This window comes from Bombina bombina, chromosome 7, assembly GCF_027579735.1.
Source record: "Bombina bombina isolate aBomBom1 chromosome 7, aBomBom1.pri, whole genome shotgun sequence".
Taxonomy (NCBI): Eukaryota; Metazoa; Chordata; class Amphibia; order Anura; family Bombinatoridae; genus Bombina; species Bombina bombina.
In genome coordinates, this window is record NC_069505.1 from 523,642,177 (window position 1) to 523,659,075 (window position 16,899).

Below are 16,899 nucleotides of genomic sequence, written 5' to 3' on the forward strand. Positions count from 1 at the left end.
TAATGGTTATTAGTATCCTTAAACTGACATGGTCCCTGTCCGGAGGTATTGCCTATCTTAAAGTCATTAGCTGGGTTCTACAAGAATCAATAACCTTAAAGGGTATTGCATTAGTCAATAACTGTGATAAGTAATATACACAGAAAGCTTAGTAACACCATAGTAATTCTATAAGGTATGTAAATAAATGTTTTCTGTGATTTAATCTGATCCTAATCATATATTTGATTAAGGATCGTTGTTTGTTTAGCTAAATTGACAATGCTAGGATCGTATAAAATATAAATCTTGTTTTCCAGTATCAATGCCCCCAGTGGTAGTCTATCAAATAATGTAACCACAGAGTATTGTTTGTCAGTTAGTGATGCCGTACAAGATAAATTATATACTATCAAGTAAAATTAGCTTTTGGTTTTAATCTCATTCGTGCAATCCCCAGTCATCCAATAGCGTTATTATAAAAATCCCCAGTATAGTCTGTTAGTAAATTGTAACAGTACATTTACAGCCTATGACCGCAACCATATTATAGTTATAACCTATAACGCAACACTGTTGCTATTTTCAGAGGTGGTTAGACAGACCCAAAAGGGCAGCGGTAACAGCTGTAACCGCTCTCAGAGACGTCAGGTCTCAATATATGGAGTGGTACTCCAAAGATCGTATGGCTGACTAGCTAATCTGAGTATACGTTGATCGTCAGCTCAGATATCATATTTACATAACTAACAGTTCCAGATTTCTAAAAACAGAGGGACCCAATTCCCCCTTCTCCTGACATGTTTCGCCGGACGAATTACACAATACTACCTATCAGTTCTTCAGTGTTTTTAAATATACCCAGTTTTTAATAAATCCTATTAAAGTGTTTATGTTTTTAACGTGTCATTTTTTTCACACACAACACGCCACACCTTTATGATTTGATGAGGGAGTGAGTGCTTTCAAGTGTACTCTTTTTTGTGACCTCTTGGTCACTAACTAGTCATTGTGTTAAGTACATAGCACCCCTTGGGCAGTAAATAATAAATATAAGGCTACTTTTTGATTATTATTAGCCCATCCCTCTTTACCTTAGTAGTGCCATCACACTCTTTCCTTTTGCAGTTTTAGTTCTCCTCATAAATATTTCCACTTTGGATTTAGCCACCAACACATCCACTACCCCCAAACCTCCTGCTCGCACTCACCAATTCCGAAATACGGAATGCCCCTAAAAAAGGCCAACAAGAAGGCTGTGCGGAACAGGCAGGTTTCAAAAGGGGATGAACAAACCTCATACAAAACATTCAAAATCCCCCCCAACAGAGAAAATGTAATGGGTCTTTTATGATCCACATACCTTCCCTTCTTTTTCAAACCTTTCACAACTTGTCTCACCCAAAAAACTTTAGTCACGTCGCCCAGACCTAACAATTTAAACCTAAATCCCAAGGCCGACAATCTCTTATCCAAGGCCGAAGCAGACAAGCCAATACGTCCCCAATGCCACAACCATTCCAACAAACAACCAAAAAGGTCATCAGCCATCTCACAAACACCCTTATCGGACAACCACACCTTCCATTCTTGCCATATTCTCGAATAAGCCCCAAGTACCTGGAGCTAAAGAAGACTTTATCAATTCAGCCAATCCTCCATCCCAAGCTTCCATAACTGCTCCAGGCACTGGCGTCCCACTGTGTCTGCCTGTGGCGCTAACTCTCGAAACCGCTGCCCTCACCAACACATTCATACACAAACACTGTAGTACCAATAACCTCAACAACCTCAACAATGGAGGTGAGGAAGCTGAAAGACTATTCAAAGCAGATACCTCCCCCCCCATGTTATCCGTATGAAAAAGCACCAACCTATTCCCTAATTCCTCCTCCCAAACAAAAAGAGCCACTACAATTGGGAACAGTTCCAGGAAAACAAGATTCCGATGCCTCCGGCCAAGTTGTGGCACAGCAATGACCCTGAAAATATGCACCAAAACCAAACCCCCCAGCAACATTGGTCATCAGTTCCAGTTCCTCATTTGATACCCTGGTACTTTGGATCGAATTTGACGCATAGAACTAATTCAAAAACATCTCCCAAACCCTCAAATCGTCTTTATGTTCCTTGGATAACCTCACAAAATGATGGGACTTAACTACCTTAGCCGTGGCCAAGGATAAACTCCTACAGAACACCCTCCCAATAGGAATAATCCTGCATGCAAAATTAAGTTTACCCAAAAGTGATTGGATGTCTCTCAAAGTCACCTTGGACACCCCTAAGAATCGCCAAATTATTACCACTAAATCAGATACCTTGTCCTGGGAAAGCCTACACTCCATTCTCTCAGAATCAATGGTAATCCCTAGAAAATTCAAAGCCATCACCGGGCCTTCAGATTTTTCATGAGCAATTGGGACACCAAATTCCTTTGCCACCCGATAACAAACATCCCTCAAAGTTAGACAAACTTCAGACCCTGCCGGGCCAACAAACAAAAAATCTTTGAGGTAGTGAACCATCGATTTAAAACCCGCCTGAACCCTCACCACCCATTCCAAAAACATGCTGAAACACTCAAACAGGGAGCACCAGATTGAGCATCCCATGGGCAGGCGAAGGTCCACATAATAGTGACCATTGAAATAGCAGCCCAACAGGTGTTGAGATGATGGGTGAAGCCTACTCCTCTGGGATGCCATCATTCACTGAACCCCCTTTAGAGAAAGATAGATAGTGAATCATTCTAAACTTTCCTGCTTCCTTTTTGGGAACCACACCCAGCGGAGAAATCCGCAGATGGGGAAAAGGGGGTTGCTCAAAAGGACTTGCCTTACGCCCTAGTGCTACCTCTTTATCAAGTTTTTCCTACACCAACCGGACCACTGTCTAGCTGATTTTAAATTACCCTTAAACTGCCCAATCCCACCAGTAGACGGAATCCTGAAATCAAACTCAAACCCATGAAGTAACAGCAAAGCCTTATCCTTACACCCTTGAGCCACCATTCCGTCCTGCTTACCTTCACCGGGGTTGCCCACTTTGTCAGGTAACTCACTGTTCCCACTGGGCTTCCCCTTACGGAAGCATTTAGTGAAGAGGTGTGAACCCCCACACCCGGAACACTCATGCCTAAATTTACATGAATATTCCCATTTGCAAATTCTTTCATTGAAGGCGAAACAGAAACCTTTCTTAATTGTTGCCAACAGAAGAGATGATAGGGAGCGCCCCACCTGACCAATGGGCTGACGGCCTAAGCCCGAAAGGGATGTGAAGTCCTGAGAGGTGTCATAATCTTTAGCCACAGCCCCATATCCCTATCGTCCCACTTCATATCCGGCTTGACCAATAGGCGTTGCCGAAACTGTTCATCGTAGGCTCACCAGGCCATATGTTCTCTGAGCCGCAGCTATCTCTTCGAAATAGCAAAAAAGAGCTGCACCCTGGTCCGAGAATTTGCTATCCAACACACTGGCAATATAACAAATGCCTGGAACCAATTGGTGAAGGTCTTAGGCAACTTCCTGTATCGTCTTTTGAGCTCTTCCTCTTCTTTTTTAGCCGAGTCCTTTTTTGAATCCTCAAAAATTTCAAAAGACTGATCCAAGGGTAATAATGAGAAAAGCTGAACTTTCTTTTAAATATCTTTTCTCTTAATTCGGTCGTCAAATGCATGCCCAACGGGCCAATAGAGCATAGACAAGACCGTGACAATGCGGTGTCCGCTATTTTAAGGGTCTGGTCCTCCGGCCGTTTTCTCCACACCACCACCACCAGCCCCCAACTTGCTGCCTGTCCCTCCAACTGACCCAGCCCCATTAAAACCCTGACTCGTTGCCACAAGCCCCCCAGGTATGCTATCACCCACTGAACTTGCAAAAGGAACCCATGCTCTAGCTACTGTTGGGACCCTCTTGACCCCAGTACCCTCAAGTTTTTTTAACAAGTCACACAAGCCTGCCACGATCGCTCCATACATAGGGTCCCCCACACTCACACACCCCTAAACCACAGTCAAATTATGTCAGGTCACCTGCACAAGCCACTCCTTCTTGCGGTTGCTGGACCATGGAGGCCTCAGCCGTTGACCTGGACACTCACTGGAACCTGCCCCTGCGTGGTTCCGTAATCCCGCGATTTCGGCTACCAACACCGGCAGCAGCACCTCTTCCCGTTGTCCTTGGCTGATGCTGTTGCCTAACCTGAGCCTGTAACAAATGAACATGTGAAACTCCCCCAATTGGAGGAAAAAAACCTTACACGCCCAAATCCCCCTGATAGGCTGGGAGCTTTCAACCGTGGCACCCCTATCCCTTTTCAGAGTCGTAGCGCCAGCTCCCTCCGACCAAACGACCTCTGAACCATAAATAAAAAGAGAGAAGCGCTCAACCTGGGAACAAACAATAGCATAATAGCTTGTTCTATGGCTAGTTACCACCCAAGAAGCAGCCTCTTTTTGCTCAACATGTGCCTTTCACAGAGAAGAACTTTCCTGAAGCATATCAGTCTGATCTTGACTTCACAGTACAGTACAGCCCCGAAATACCAGGCAATCCCTCTCTGAACGAGAGAAACAGCAAAACCCCCGACGTACGTTTCTGGCTATTGTGGGCCCCGTTAGTGAGGTGCAGCCATACCCCTCTAGGCACACTGAGCAATGGGTCCACGTCTGGATTCCTGCACCATATCTCACGATCCTTGCAGGCACAGAGAATCCCCTTCCATGACGTCACCACCAAATCCAGTATCTTGAAGGCCATAATTACTTTCAGACCATGACGCCCCTTCCCCAAGGTCTGAAAAAGAAAAATCAACCCGTAAAGGGGCCTCTATTCATATTCCCACCAACTTTTGAATTGTTAAAACCCCCTTCCCTTAAACCAGAGGCAAACAATCCACTTTTAGATGGCTCTTCCCCTGGATCTCTGCTCCCTCTAAGCGTGCCCCCGGCCTAAGCTGTGGGAGTGGGAGGGACATATTCATCCCCAGAGGAATCCAAAAATAAAGTCATCTCCCCCATATCCTCCCACAAATCCATCTCCTCCCCTGCCCCAGATAGTGTGGCCCCCAAGATAACTGTTCCCACAGAAGCCCAGGGTACTCACATTCAGAATAGCACTTAACAAGTGCCAAACACACAGGCTGGACTGTTAGTAGTGGCCCAGCTCACTATATCAGGCTGTTGAGATGATACCCTGGGCTTCTGTGGGAACTGTTATCTTGGGGGCCCACTATCTTTGGTTTGTCTGCACTAGGAGGCGCCCTTTTCTATTTTCTCTTTATTCTAGATTACTCTACGGACTGATGCCTCCCTGAGCTGCACTAACATCCGCCATGATAAGGGGCTGAGCGGAGCGGGAAAAGCACGCTGCAACAAATGCTAGATGCTGCAACAAATGCAAATTTGTTCAGTGATCTGCTGCTTTTCTCTCTCAACCCCTTATATAGTGCCTACTTACACTCCACCTTTTCCTTAATTTTTTAATTGGTTTCATGCCCTATCTTCCAGAGAGCCTTACATTTCCCTCCCTTCCTGCCTACCTGGGTAGATCACTGCCTACCTAAGTATAGCCCCTAGGTTTTATGCCCTAACTTTCCCAGAGCCTTAAACTCCCCTCCCTGCCTGCCTGCCTGCCTGCCAACCTAACTGGGTAGAGCCTCCAGGTTCAATGCCCTACCTTGCCCGGAGCCTTAGGCTCCCCTTCCTGCCTGCCTAACTGGGTAGAGCCCCTTGGTTTCATGCCCTAATTTCCCCGGAGCCTTAAATTACCCTCCCTTCCTGCCTACCTCGTTAGAGTCCTGCCTACCCGGGTAGAGCCCCCTAGTTTCATGCACTACTTTCCTGGAGCCTTAAGCTCCCCTCCCTGCCTGCCTGCCTGCCTGCCTGGGTAGAACCCCCTTGTTTTCTGCCCTATCTTCCCCAGAGCTTAAAGATTCCCTCCCTTCCAGTCTACCTGGGTAGAGCCCTGTCTACCTAAGTATAGCCCCTGGTTTAATGCCCTAACTTTCCCAGAGCCTTAGGCTCTCCTCTCTACCTACCTGGCACGAGCCCCTTGGTTTAATGCCCTACCTACCCCGGATCCTTAAATTCCCATCCCTGTCTGTCTACCTAGGTAGAGCCCCTTGGTTTCATTCTGTACCTTCCCCAGAGCCTTAAGCTCCCCTCCCTGAATACCTACATGGGTAGAGCCCCTTGGTTTCATGTCCTACATTTCCCAGAACCTTAAGCTCCCCTGCCTGCCTGCCTACCTGGGTAGAACCCCATGGTTCAGTGCCCTATCTTCCCTGGAGCATTAAGCTCCCCTTGCTGCCTTCCTACCTGGGTAGAGCCCTTTGGTTTCATGCCCTAACTTCCCCGGAGCATTAAGCTCCTTAGGATTTCCTCACTGCCTGCCCGGGTTGTGCCTCCTGTTTCCTTGCCCTAACTTCCCTGGAGCCTTCCTGCCTACCTGGGAAGAGCCCCCTGGTTTCATGCCCTTCCTTCCCCATAGCCTTACGCTCCCATCCCTTCCAGCCTTACCTGGGTAGAAGCCCTGCCTTCCTGGGTAGACCCCCCCTGCTTTCATGCTCTACCTTCCCCAGAGCCTTAAGCTCCCCTCTCTGCCTTCCTACCCGGTTAGAGCCCTGCCTACCTTTGCAGAGACCCCTGGTTTCATGCATTATCTTCCCAAATGCCTTAGGCTCCCCCCTGCCTGCCTGCCTAACTGGCTAAAACCCCTGATGTAATGCCCTACCTTTTCTATGAGCTTTAAAGGGACAGTGTACACCAATTTTCATATAACTGCATGTAATAGACACTACAGATGCTGATATACAAATCCAGTATAAAACTGCTTAAAAACTTACTTAGAAGCTCTCAGTTTAGCTCTGTTGAAAAGGTAGCTGGAAAGCCCACTGCAAGTGGGAAATAAGACACTCCCCCTCCCCCTTCTTTTGTATATGAAAAGACCCTTTATACAAACAGCAGCAAGCTAGGGTATGTAGCTGACGGTATTCTCCTAAAACTTTGGGGCTTGGTTAGGAGTCTGAAAATCAGAGCAATGTTATTTAAAAATAAGCAAAACTATAATTTAAAAAACAAAACAAAAACGTTATGGGCTATATAAATAGATCATCTACATAACATTTATGCAAAGAAAAACGAGTGTATAATGTCCCTTTAAGCTTCCCTTTCTGCCTTCCTACCTGTGTAGAGCCTCCTGGTTTAATGCCCTATCTTTACCAGAGCCTTAAAGGGACACTGAACCCAATTTTTTTCTTTCGGGATTCAGATAGAGCATGCAATTTTAATCAACTTTCTAATTTACTCCTATTATCAATTTTTCTTCGTTCTCTTGCTTTCTTTATTTGAAAAAGAAGGCATCTAAGCTATTTATTTTTGGTTCAGAACAATGGAAAGCACTTGTTTATTGGTGGGTGAATTTACCTACCAATTAGCAAGGACAACACAGTTTGTTCAACAAAAATGGGCCGGCATCTAAACTTACATTCTTGCATTTCAAATAAAGATACCAAGAGAATGAAGACAATTTGATAATAAGAGTCAATTAGAAAGTTGATTAAAATGTCATGCTCTATCTGAATCACAAAAGAAAAAATTTGGGTTCAGTGTCCCTTTAAGCTTCCCTCCCTTCTGGCCTACCTGGGTAGAGCCTTGCCTGCCTGGATAGAGCCCCCTATTTTCATGCACTACATTTCCCAGAGCCTTAATCTTCCCTCTCTGCCTGCTTACCTGAGTAGAGTCCCCTGATTCCATGCTCCCTGTTTTATGTCCTACCTTCCCCGGAGCCAGAACTCCACTCTCTGCCTGCTTACTTGAGTAGAGTCCCCTGGTTCCATGCTCTAACTTCCTCAGAGACTAAAGCTCCCCTCCCTGGCTTCCTACCTGGGTAGAGCCTCCTGGTTCAATGCCCTACCGTCCCCTGAGCCTGAAGCTCATCTCCCTGCCTGCTTACCCATGGTTTCATGCTCTACCTTCCCCAGAGCCTTAAGCTCCCCTCCGTGCCTACCTTCACTGTAGCATTAAGCTCCCCTCTCTGCCTTCCTACCTGGGTATAGCCCTGCCTACCTGGGTAGAGCACACTGGTTTCTTTCCTTACCTTCTACTGAGCCTTAAGCTCCGCTCCCTGCCTGCCTTCCTGGATAGAGCCCCCTGGTTCATGCCCAAACTTCCCCGGAGCCTTAAGCTCCCCTCCCTTCCTGCTTACCAGGGTAGAGCCCCCTAATTTAATGTCCTACCTTTCTATGAGCCTTAAGCTCCCCTCACTGCCTGCCTACCTGTGTAGAGCCCCCTGGTGCATGCCCTACCTTTCCCAGAGCCCTAAGCTCCCCTCCCTCCCTACCTGGGTAGAGCCCCCTGATTTCATGCCCTACCTTCCCTGGAGCCTTAAGCACGCCTACCTGGGTAGAGCCCCTTGGTTTTATGCCCTTCTTTACCTGGAGCCTTAAGCTCCCCTCCCTGCCTACCTTGGTATAGCCCCCTGGTTTAATGCCAAACCTTCTCCAGAGCCTTAAGCCCCCCTCCCTTCCTGCCTACTTGAGTAGAGCCTTGACTATCTGGGTAGAGCCCCCAGATTTCATGCCCTACCTTCCCCAGAGCTTTAAGCTCCCCTCCCTTCCTGGCTACCTGGGTAGAGCCCCTTGGTTTCATGCCCTACCTTTCCCAGAGTCTTAATGTCCCCTCCCTACCTGCCTAACTAGGTAGAGTCCCCTAGTTCATAACTTTTGGTATGCAGCTGATCAATTGTCAGTGAGCTGGGACACTGAGATTCCAGCAGACAATTTTAGGCATATCTTATAATAATCTTATAATAATAATCAAAATAAATAAGGAGCTTGTCAGTCTTGTCTACACTAGGGGGCACCCTTCTTTTGTTCTTTATATTTTAGTTTCATAGCCTACCTTCCCCAGAGCCTTAAGCTCCCATCCCTTCATGCCTATCATGGTAGAGCCCCCTGGTTTCATGCCCTATTTTCCCCAGAGCCTTAAATTCCCCTCCCTACCTGGGTAGAGCCTTGTCTATCTGGGTAGAGCCCCCAGATTTCATGCCCTACCTTCCCTAGAGCTTTAAGCTCCCCTCCCTTCCTGCCTATCTGGGTAGAGCCCCTTGGTTTCATGCCCTACCATTCCCAGAGCCTTAAGGTCTCCTCCCTTCATGCCTATCATGGTAGAGCCCCCTGGTTTCATGCCCTATCTTCCCCAGAACCCTCCCTACCTGCCTACCTACCTGGGTAGAGCCTCCATGTTCAATGTCCTACCTTGCCCGGAGCCTTAGGCTCCCCTCCCTGCCTTCCTAACTGGGTAGAGCCTCCTGGTTTCATACCCTACTTTCCCCGGAGCCTTAAGTTACCCTCCCTTCCTGCCTACCCAGGTAGAGCCCCCTAGTTTCATGCACTACTTTACCTGGAGCCTTAAGCTCCCCTCCCTGCCTTCCTACCTGGGTAGAGCCCTTTGGTTTCATGCCCTAACTTCCCTGGAGCATTAAGCTCCCCTCTCTGCCAGCCTACCTGAGTAGGGCCCTTCCTACCTGGTTAGAGCCTACTGTTTCCTCACCCTACCTTCCCCGGATCCTTAGAATTTCCTCCCTGCCTGGGCTGTTCCTCCTGTTTCCTCGCCCTAACTTCACTAGAGCCTTCCTTCCTATCTGGGAAGAGCCCCCTGGTTTCATGCTCTATCTTCCCCAGAGCCTTAATTTCCCACCCCTTCCGGCCTTACCTGAGTAGAAGCCCTGCCTACCTGTGTAGACCCCCCTGCTTTCAAGCTCTACCTTCCCCTATGTGCCTTCCTACCTGGGTAAAGCCCCCTGATTTAATGCCCTATCTTTACCAGAGCCTTAAACTCCCTTCCAGCCTACCTGGGTAGAGATCCCTGCTTTCATATCCTACATTCCCCGGGGCCAGAAGCTCCCCTCCCTGCTTGCTTACCTGAGTAGAGCCCCTTGTTTCCATGCTCTACCTTCCCTGGAGAATAAAGCTCCCCTCACTGGCTTCCTACCTGGGTAGAGCCTCTTGGTTCAATGCGGTTCAATGCCCTACCTTCCCCAGAGCCTTAAAGGGACACTGAACCCAATTTTTTTCTTTTGTGATACAGATAGAGCATGAAATTTTAAGCAACTTTCTAATTTACTCCTTATTATCAAATTGTCTTCATTCTCTTGGTATCTTTATTTAAAATGCAAGAATGTAAGTTTAGATGCCGGCCCATTTTTGGTGAACAACCTGGGTTGTTCGTGCTGATTGGTGGATAAATTCATTCACCAATAAAAAAAGTGCTTTCCAGAGTTCTGAACCAAAAAAAAAAAAAAGCTGATGCCTTCATTTCAAATAAAGATAGCAAGAGAACGAAGAAAAATTGATAATAGGAGTAAATTAGAAAGTTGCTTAAAATTGCTGCTCTATCTGAATCACGAAAGAAAAAATTTGGGTTCAGTGTCCCTTTAAGCTTCCCTCCCTGCCTGCTTACCTGGAGCCTCCTGGTTCAATGCCCTACCTTCCCCAGAGCCTGAAGCTCATCTCCCTGCCTACCTTCAGTGGAGCCTTAAGATCCCCTCTCTGCCTTCCTACCTAGGTATAGCCCTGCCTACCTGGGTAGAGCACACTGGTTTCTTGCCTTGCCTTCCACAGAGCCTTAAGCTCCACTCCCTGCCTACCTGGTTAGAGACCCCTGGTTTCATGTTCTACCTTCCCAGGATCTTAAGCTCCCCTCTCTGCCTGCCAGAGCCCCTGGTTCATGTCCTAACTTCCCTAGAGCCTAAAGCTCCCCTCCCTTCCTGCTTACCAGGATAGAGCCCCCTAATTTAATGTCCTACCTTCCTATGAGCCTTAAAGTGAATGTAAATTTTGATGCTAAAGTGCCCGGTTTTTAAAACTGAGTAAAAACAGGGGCACTTTAATTCATCAAAATTTACATTTCACTCCTGTTGTGACAAAAAAACTTACCTTTTAAACTTCACAGCAGCTTCAGCTTCCTCCGGTCTCACAAGTTATTTCTGATGTCAGAAATGATTGATAGGTCATCCTCCAATCACAGCTTCCCCCCGGGGGATTCAGTGTCTGATTCACTGCTGTGATTGGAGGAAGCCGGATTCCTCATTTTAGACCCAGGAAGAGGCTTTGAAACAGGTGGAGGAAGCTGGAACTGCTGTGAAGATTAAAAGGTAAGTTTTTTTTCACAACAGGAGTGAAATGAAAATTTTGATGAATTAAAGTGCCCCTGTTTTTAATCGAAGTTTTAAAAACCGGGCACTTTAGCATCAAAATTTACATTCACTTTAAGCTCCTCTCGTGGCCTGCCTACCTGGATAAAGCCCCCTAGTTTCATGTCCCACATTCCCTGTAGCCTTAATCTTCCCTCCCTGCATGCCTACCTGGGTAGACCCACCTGGATTAATGCCTAAACGTCCGCAGAGCCTTAAGCTCCCCTCCTTGCCTGCCTAACTCGATAGAGCCCCCTTGGTTTTATGCCCTATCTTCCCCTGAGCCTTTAGCTCCCCTCCTGCTTACCTGGGTAGGACCCTGCCTATCTGGGTAGAGCAATCTGGTTTCATGTTATATCTTACCCACAAGCCTTATGCTCCCCTCCCTTCCTGCCTACCTGTGTAGAGCCCTCTGATTCAGTGCCCTATCTTCCCCGGATCATTAAGCTCCCCTTACTGCCTTCCTACCTGAGTAAAGCCCTTTGGTTTCATGCCCTAACTTCCCTGGAGCATTAAATTCCCCTCTCTGCCAACCTACCTGGTTAAAGCCTACTGGTTCCTCACCCTATCTTCTCCGGATCCTTAGGATTTCCTCCCTGCCTGTGCCTCCTGTTTCCTCGCACTATCTTTCCTGGAGCCTTCCTGTTTACCTTGGTAGAGCCCTGCCAATCTGGGAAGAGCCCCCTGGTTTCATGCCCTACCTTTCTCAGAGACTTAAGATCCCCTTCACATGTCATCCTGGTTTCATGCTCTATCTTCCCCAGAGCCTTAATTTCCTATCCCTTCTGCTCTTACCTGGGTAGACTCCCCCTGCTTTCATGCTCTACCTTTCCAAGAGCCTTAAGCTCCACTCTCTGCCTTACTTCACGGGTAGAGCCGCATGGTTTCATGCCTTCCTTCCCCAGACCTAAGCTCCCCTCCCTGCATGCCTACCTTTTGAGAGCCCCCTGGTTTCATGCCCTATCTTTCCAAAAGCTCCCCCCTGCCTGACTACCTGGGTAAAGCCCCTTGATTTAATGCCCTACCTTCCTATGAGTTTTAAGCTTCCCTTCCTGCCTTCCTACCCTGGTTTAATGCCCTATCTTCACCAGAGCCTTAAGCTCCCCTCCCTTCCGGCCTACCTGGGTAGAGCCCCCTGCTTTCATGCACTACTTTCCCGGAGCCTTAGACTTCCCTCCCTACCTGCCTACCCGTGTAGAGCTTTAAACTCCCCTCCCTGGTTTCATGTCCTACATTCCCCAGAGCCTTAAGCTCCCCTCCCTGCCTGCCTACCTACCTGGGTAGAGCCTCCTGGTTTCATGCCCTTTTATCCACAGAGCCTTAAGCTCCCATCCCTGCCTGCCTACCGACCTGGGAATAGCCCCCTGGTTCCATTCACTAGCTTTCATTGCCTGCCTAACTGGATAGAACCTGCTGCTTTGATGTCATACCTTCCCAGGAGCCTTCAGCTCCCCTCACTTCCTGCCTACCTAGGAAGAGCCCTGCCTATCTGGATAGAGCCCCCTGGTTTTATGCCCTACCTTACCTGGAGCATTAAACTCCCCTCCCTGCCTGCCTGGGTAGAGCCCCCTATTTTCATGCCCTACCTTCCCCGGAGCCTTAAACTCTTTTTTCTATCTGCCTACATGGGTAGAGCCCCTTGGTTTCATTCCGAACCTTCCCCAGAGCCTTAAGCTCCCCTCCCTGTCTACCTGGATAGGGCCCCCTTATTCATGCCCTTATAATCCACAAAGCCTTAGACTCCACTCCCTGCATGCTTAACCAGTTGCAGCCCCCTTGTTTTATTCCCTACCATCCCTGGAGCTTTAAAGGGTTACTAACTTTAAACAAATTTAGTATAAAAACAACACATAAGTTACATGTATAAAATAAAACTTACTGACCTATAACTTTTGCAAATCGAAGCCGCATAACCTTAGAAAATGCATCTTTATTTTTTGACAATTACGTCAGGATATCCAGCCCACAGTTTTCGGCACTACGTGTATGGAATTTACAACCAATCCGATTAGCTGTTTATGCATGTCATTATGACACAAATTAGTCCTCATTCGCATGCGCACACAATCAGCTGAAATAGGGAATGCACATTTGCAATTATTGAAGCCGAAATTACCAGCAGCTAGATTGGAATAACGCTTGCGCATTTAAGACCGAAATCTATACAATCGGTTCTCCAGGCTTTCTATGTAGAATCATAATACTATTAGCCTGCATGTCCTTATTCGAAATTAATCTCATGCAGGGAGTGATGTTGCGCAATCTTGTGCATGCACAGTGAGAATTTTAGGCGCCATATTCCAACTGCAGTTGTCGGCCAAGATTGGATAGGAGAGAAAGATACCCACGGAGTGGGTTTGGAAAAAATTAATTTTCGGAATGAAGATTACGACGATACGGTAAAGATCTCCTAATGAGATCCTATTGAGAAGATGCTTATTTTGGATAGCTAGTTCGTAACAAGCATCGTTAAATCTTACATAGTGTCCCTTTAAGCTCCTCTTCCTTCCTGCCTACTGGGTAGAGCCCTCTGGTTTCATGCCCTACCTTCCCTGGAGCCTTAAAGGGACACTAAACCCAATTTTTTTCTTTCATGATTCAGATAGAGCATGATATTTTAAGCAACTTTCTAATTTACTCCTATTATCAAATTTTCTTCATTCTCTTGGTATCTTTATTTGAAATGCAAGAATGTAAGTTTAGATGCCGGCCCATTTTTGGTGAACAACCTGGGTTGTTCTTGCCGATTGGTGGATAAATTCATCCACCAATAAAAAGTGCTTTCCAGAGTTCTGAACCAAACAAAAAGCTTAGATGCCTTCTTTTTCAAATAAAGATAGCAAGAGAACGAAGAAAAATTGATAATAGGAGTAAATTAGAAAGTTGCTTAAAATTGCTGCTCTATCTGAATCACAAAAGAACATTTTTGGGTTCAGTGTGCCTTTAAGCTCCCCTCCCTTCCTATCTGGGTAGAGCTCCCTGGTTTCATGCCCTACCTTCCCCAGAGATTCAAACTCCCCTACCTCCCTGTCTACCCTGGTTCAATGCCCTACCTTCTCCGGAGCCTTAGGCTACACTTCCCTTCCTATCTAAATGCTCTACCTTACCTGGAGCATTTAGCTCTTCTCCCTGATAGAGCCCCTGGTTTCATGCCCTACCTTCCCCAGAGCCTTAAGCCCCCCACCCTTCCTTCCTGGGTAAAGCCCTGCCTAACTAAATATTCCCCCCTTGTTTCATGCTCTAACTTAACCTTGGCACTCCAGATGTTTTGAAACTACATTTCCCATTATACTTAGGCACTATGAAGTCTAGTATCATGGGAATTGTAGTTCTGAAACATCAGGAGTGCCAAGGTTAACCATCACTGGTATACCTTTATCTTTGCCTTATAGGCGCTCCTGTCTTGTTTGTATATTCGTATATGGCATGACCCTAAGATGAATAATAAAGGTCTTTTATGATTGAAACATTCAGTGCTCCTGGACTTTGCTGTAGAGGGGTTGGCCTGCACAGGAGAGAGGTGCTGCACTTCATTTCTACAATCGGTGAATCAGTCTACATGAAAATGTGTATTGTTTTAAAAGATAGATAATCCCTTTATTACCCATTCCCCAGTTCTGCACAACCAACACAGTTATATTAATACACTTTTTACCTCTGTGATTAGCTTGTATCAAAGCCTCTGCAGACTGCCCCTTATTTCAGTTCTTTTGACAGACTTGCTTTTTAGCCAATCAGTGCTCACTCCACAGGAATGAGCACAATATTATCTATATGGCACACATGAACTAGCACTTTCTAACAGTGAAAAACTGTCAAAAATCACTGAGAGCAGACTATTAAGGTGAAACTAATAGTGAGCCAAAAAGGGACAAAAAGGCACATGAAACCCAATTTTTTCTTTCCTGATTTAGGTAGAACATACAATTCTAAAGAACTTTCCAGTTTACTTCTATTATCAAATTTGCTTCATTCTCTTGGTATCATTTGTTGAAGGAGCAGCAATGCACTACTGGTTTCTAATTGAACACATAGATGAGCCAATGACAATCGAGATAGATAGATAGATAGATATATATATACATACACACACACACACACACACACATATATACACATACATACACATATACAGCCACCAATAAGCAGCTAGGTTATTTGCTGCTCCTGAGCTTTCCTAGATAAACCTTTCAGCAAAGGATACCAAGAGAAGGAAGCACATTAAATAATAAAAGTAAATTGGAAAGTTGATTAAAATTGTATGCTCTGTCTAAATCATGAAAGAATTTTTTTTTTGGAAACTGGAAAAATCTTTGCGATTTGCTACTATTATTAAATGTAATCTTCTGTTGAAGAGCATACCTAGGTAAGTAGTGTGCACATGCTGTGGAGCACTATAAAGCAGCCATCTAATACTCAGAAGTGTTTAACATTGTTTAGAGCAGAGCATTGCATGTTCCCAAGACTAAAAAAAGGGGAAGTAAAGTCAACATTAAACTTCCATGATTCAGAGAGCAGTGATTGGAACTCCAGATGTTTCAGAACTACATTTCCCATGATGCTTAGGAACTCTGAAATCCAAGCATCATGGGAAATGTAGTTCTGAAACATTTGGAGTGCCAAGGTTCGCCATCACTAAGATAGAACATGTGATTTAAAAAAAAACTTTCCAATTTATTTAGCACATTTGCTTTGTTCTCTTGATATCCTTTGTTAAAAATAAAGCTAGGTAGGCTGATAGAAGCTCAGGAGCGTACACCACATATCTATGTATAACATTGCTAGAAATAATGTTGCAAACACTGCTACAAGATGGCTGGAGATACGTGCACACTCCTAAACTCACTTAGGATTGCTCTTTAATAAAGGATACCAAGAAAAATAAGCAAAATTGATAACAGAAGTGAATTGGAAAGTGGTTTAAAATGTCATGCTCTATCTGGTTCATGTAAAAAGGACATGAAACCAATTTTTCATTCATGATTCAGATAGAGAATACATACGTTAAACAACTTTCCAATTTACGTTTACTATCTAAGTTGCTTCATTCTCTTGATATCCTTTGTTGAAAAGCATATCTAGATAGACTAAGTAGCTGCTGATTGGAGGTTGCACATAGAGGCCTTGTGTGACTGGCTCACCCATGTGCATTGCTATTTCTTCAACAAAAGATATCTAAAAAAATGAAGCAAATTAGATATTTATTATTGTTATCGTTATTTGTAGAGCGCCAACTGATTCCGCAGTGCTAATGTGATCACAGAAGTAAATTGGAATGTTGCTTAAAATTGTATTCTCTAGCTGAATCATGAAAGAGAAAAATTTGGGTTTCACGTCCCTTTAAAAGGCCTTTTTAGAAAAAAAAATGACAAGCTCTATCTGTAATTTTAACTATGTTTTTATATTCTGTGAAATTGTATTTCAGCTAATTTTTAATGCTTTATTAGTGTATAACATACAATATTGAAATTAAAGTGAGATTGTGATATTGTAATTTTCAAATATCTGCGTCCTATTAGTTTAAATATGCACATGATATCTATTAAAATTGCGGTGTAAGTTATTTCTCTGTGGAGTCTAATTTTAGATACTTTTTGTTTAGAATATGGAGTCTTAAAATGACGTTTTAATGAGTTAGAGCATTTACTTATTTGGCTGTAATTGAGCTTTAATAAAGAATACCATGAGAACAAAGTAAATTTGATTGAAGTGAAAA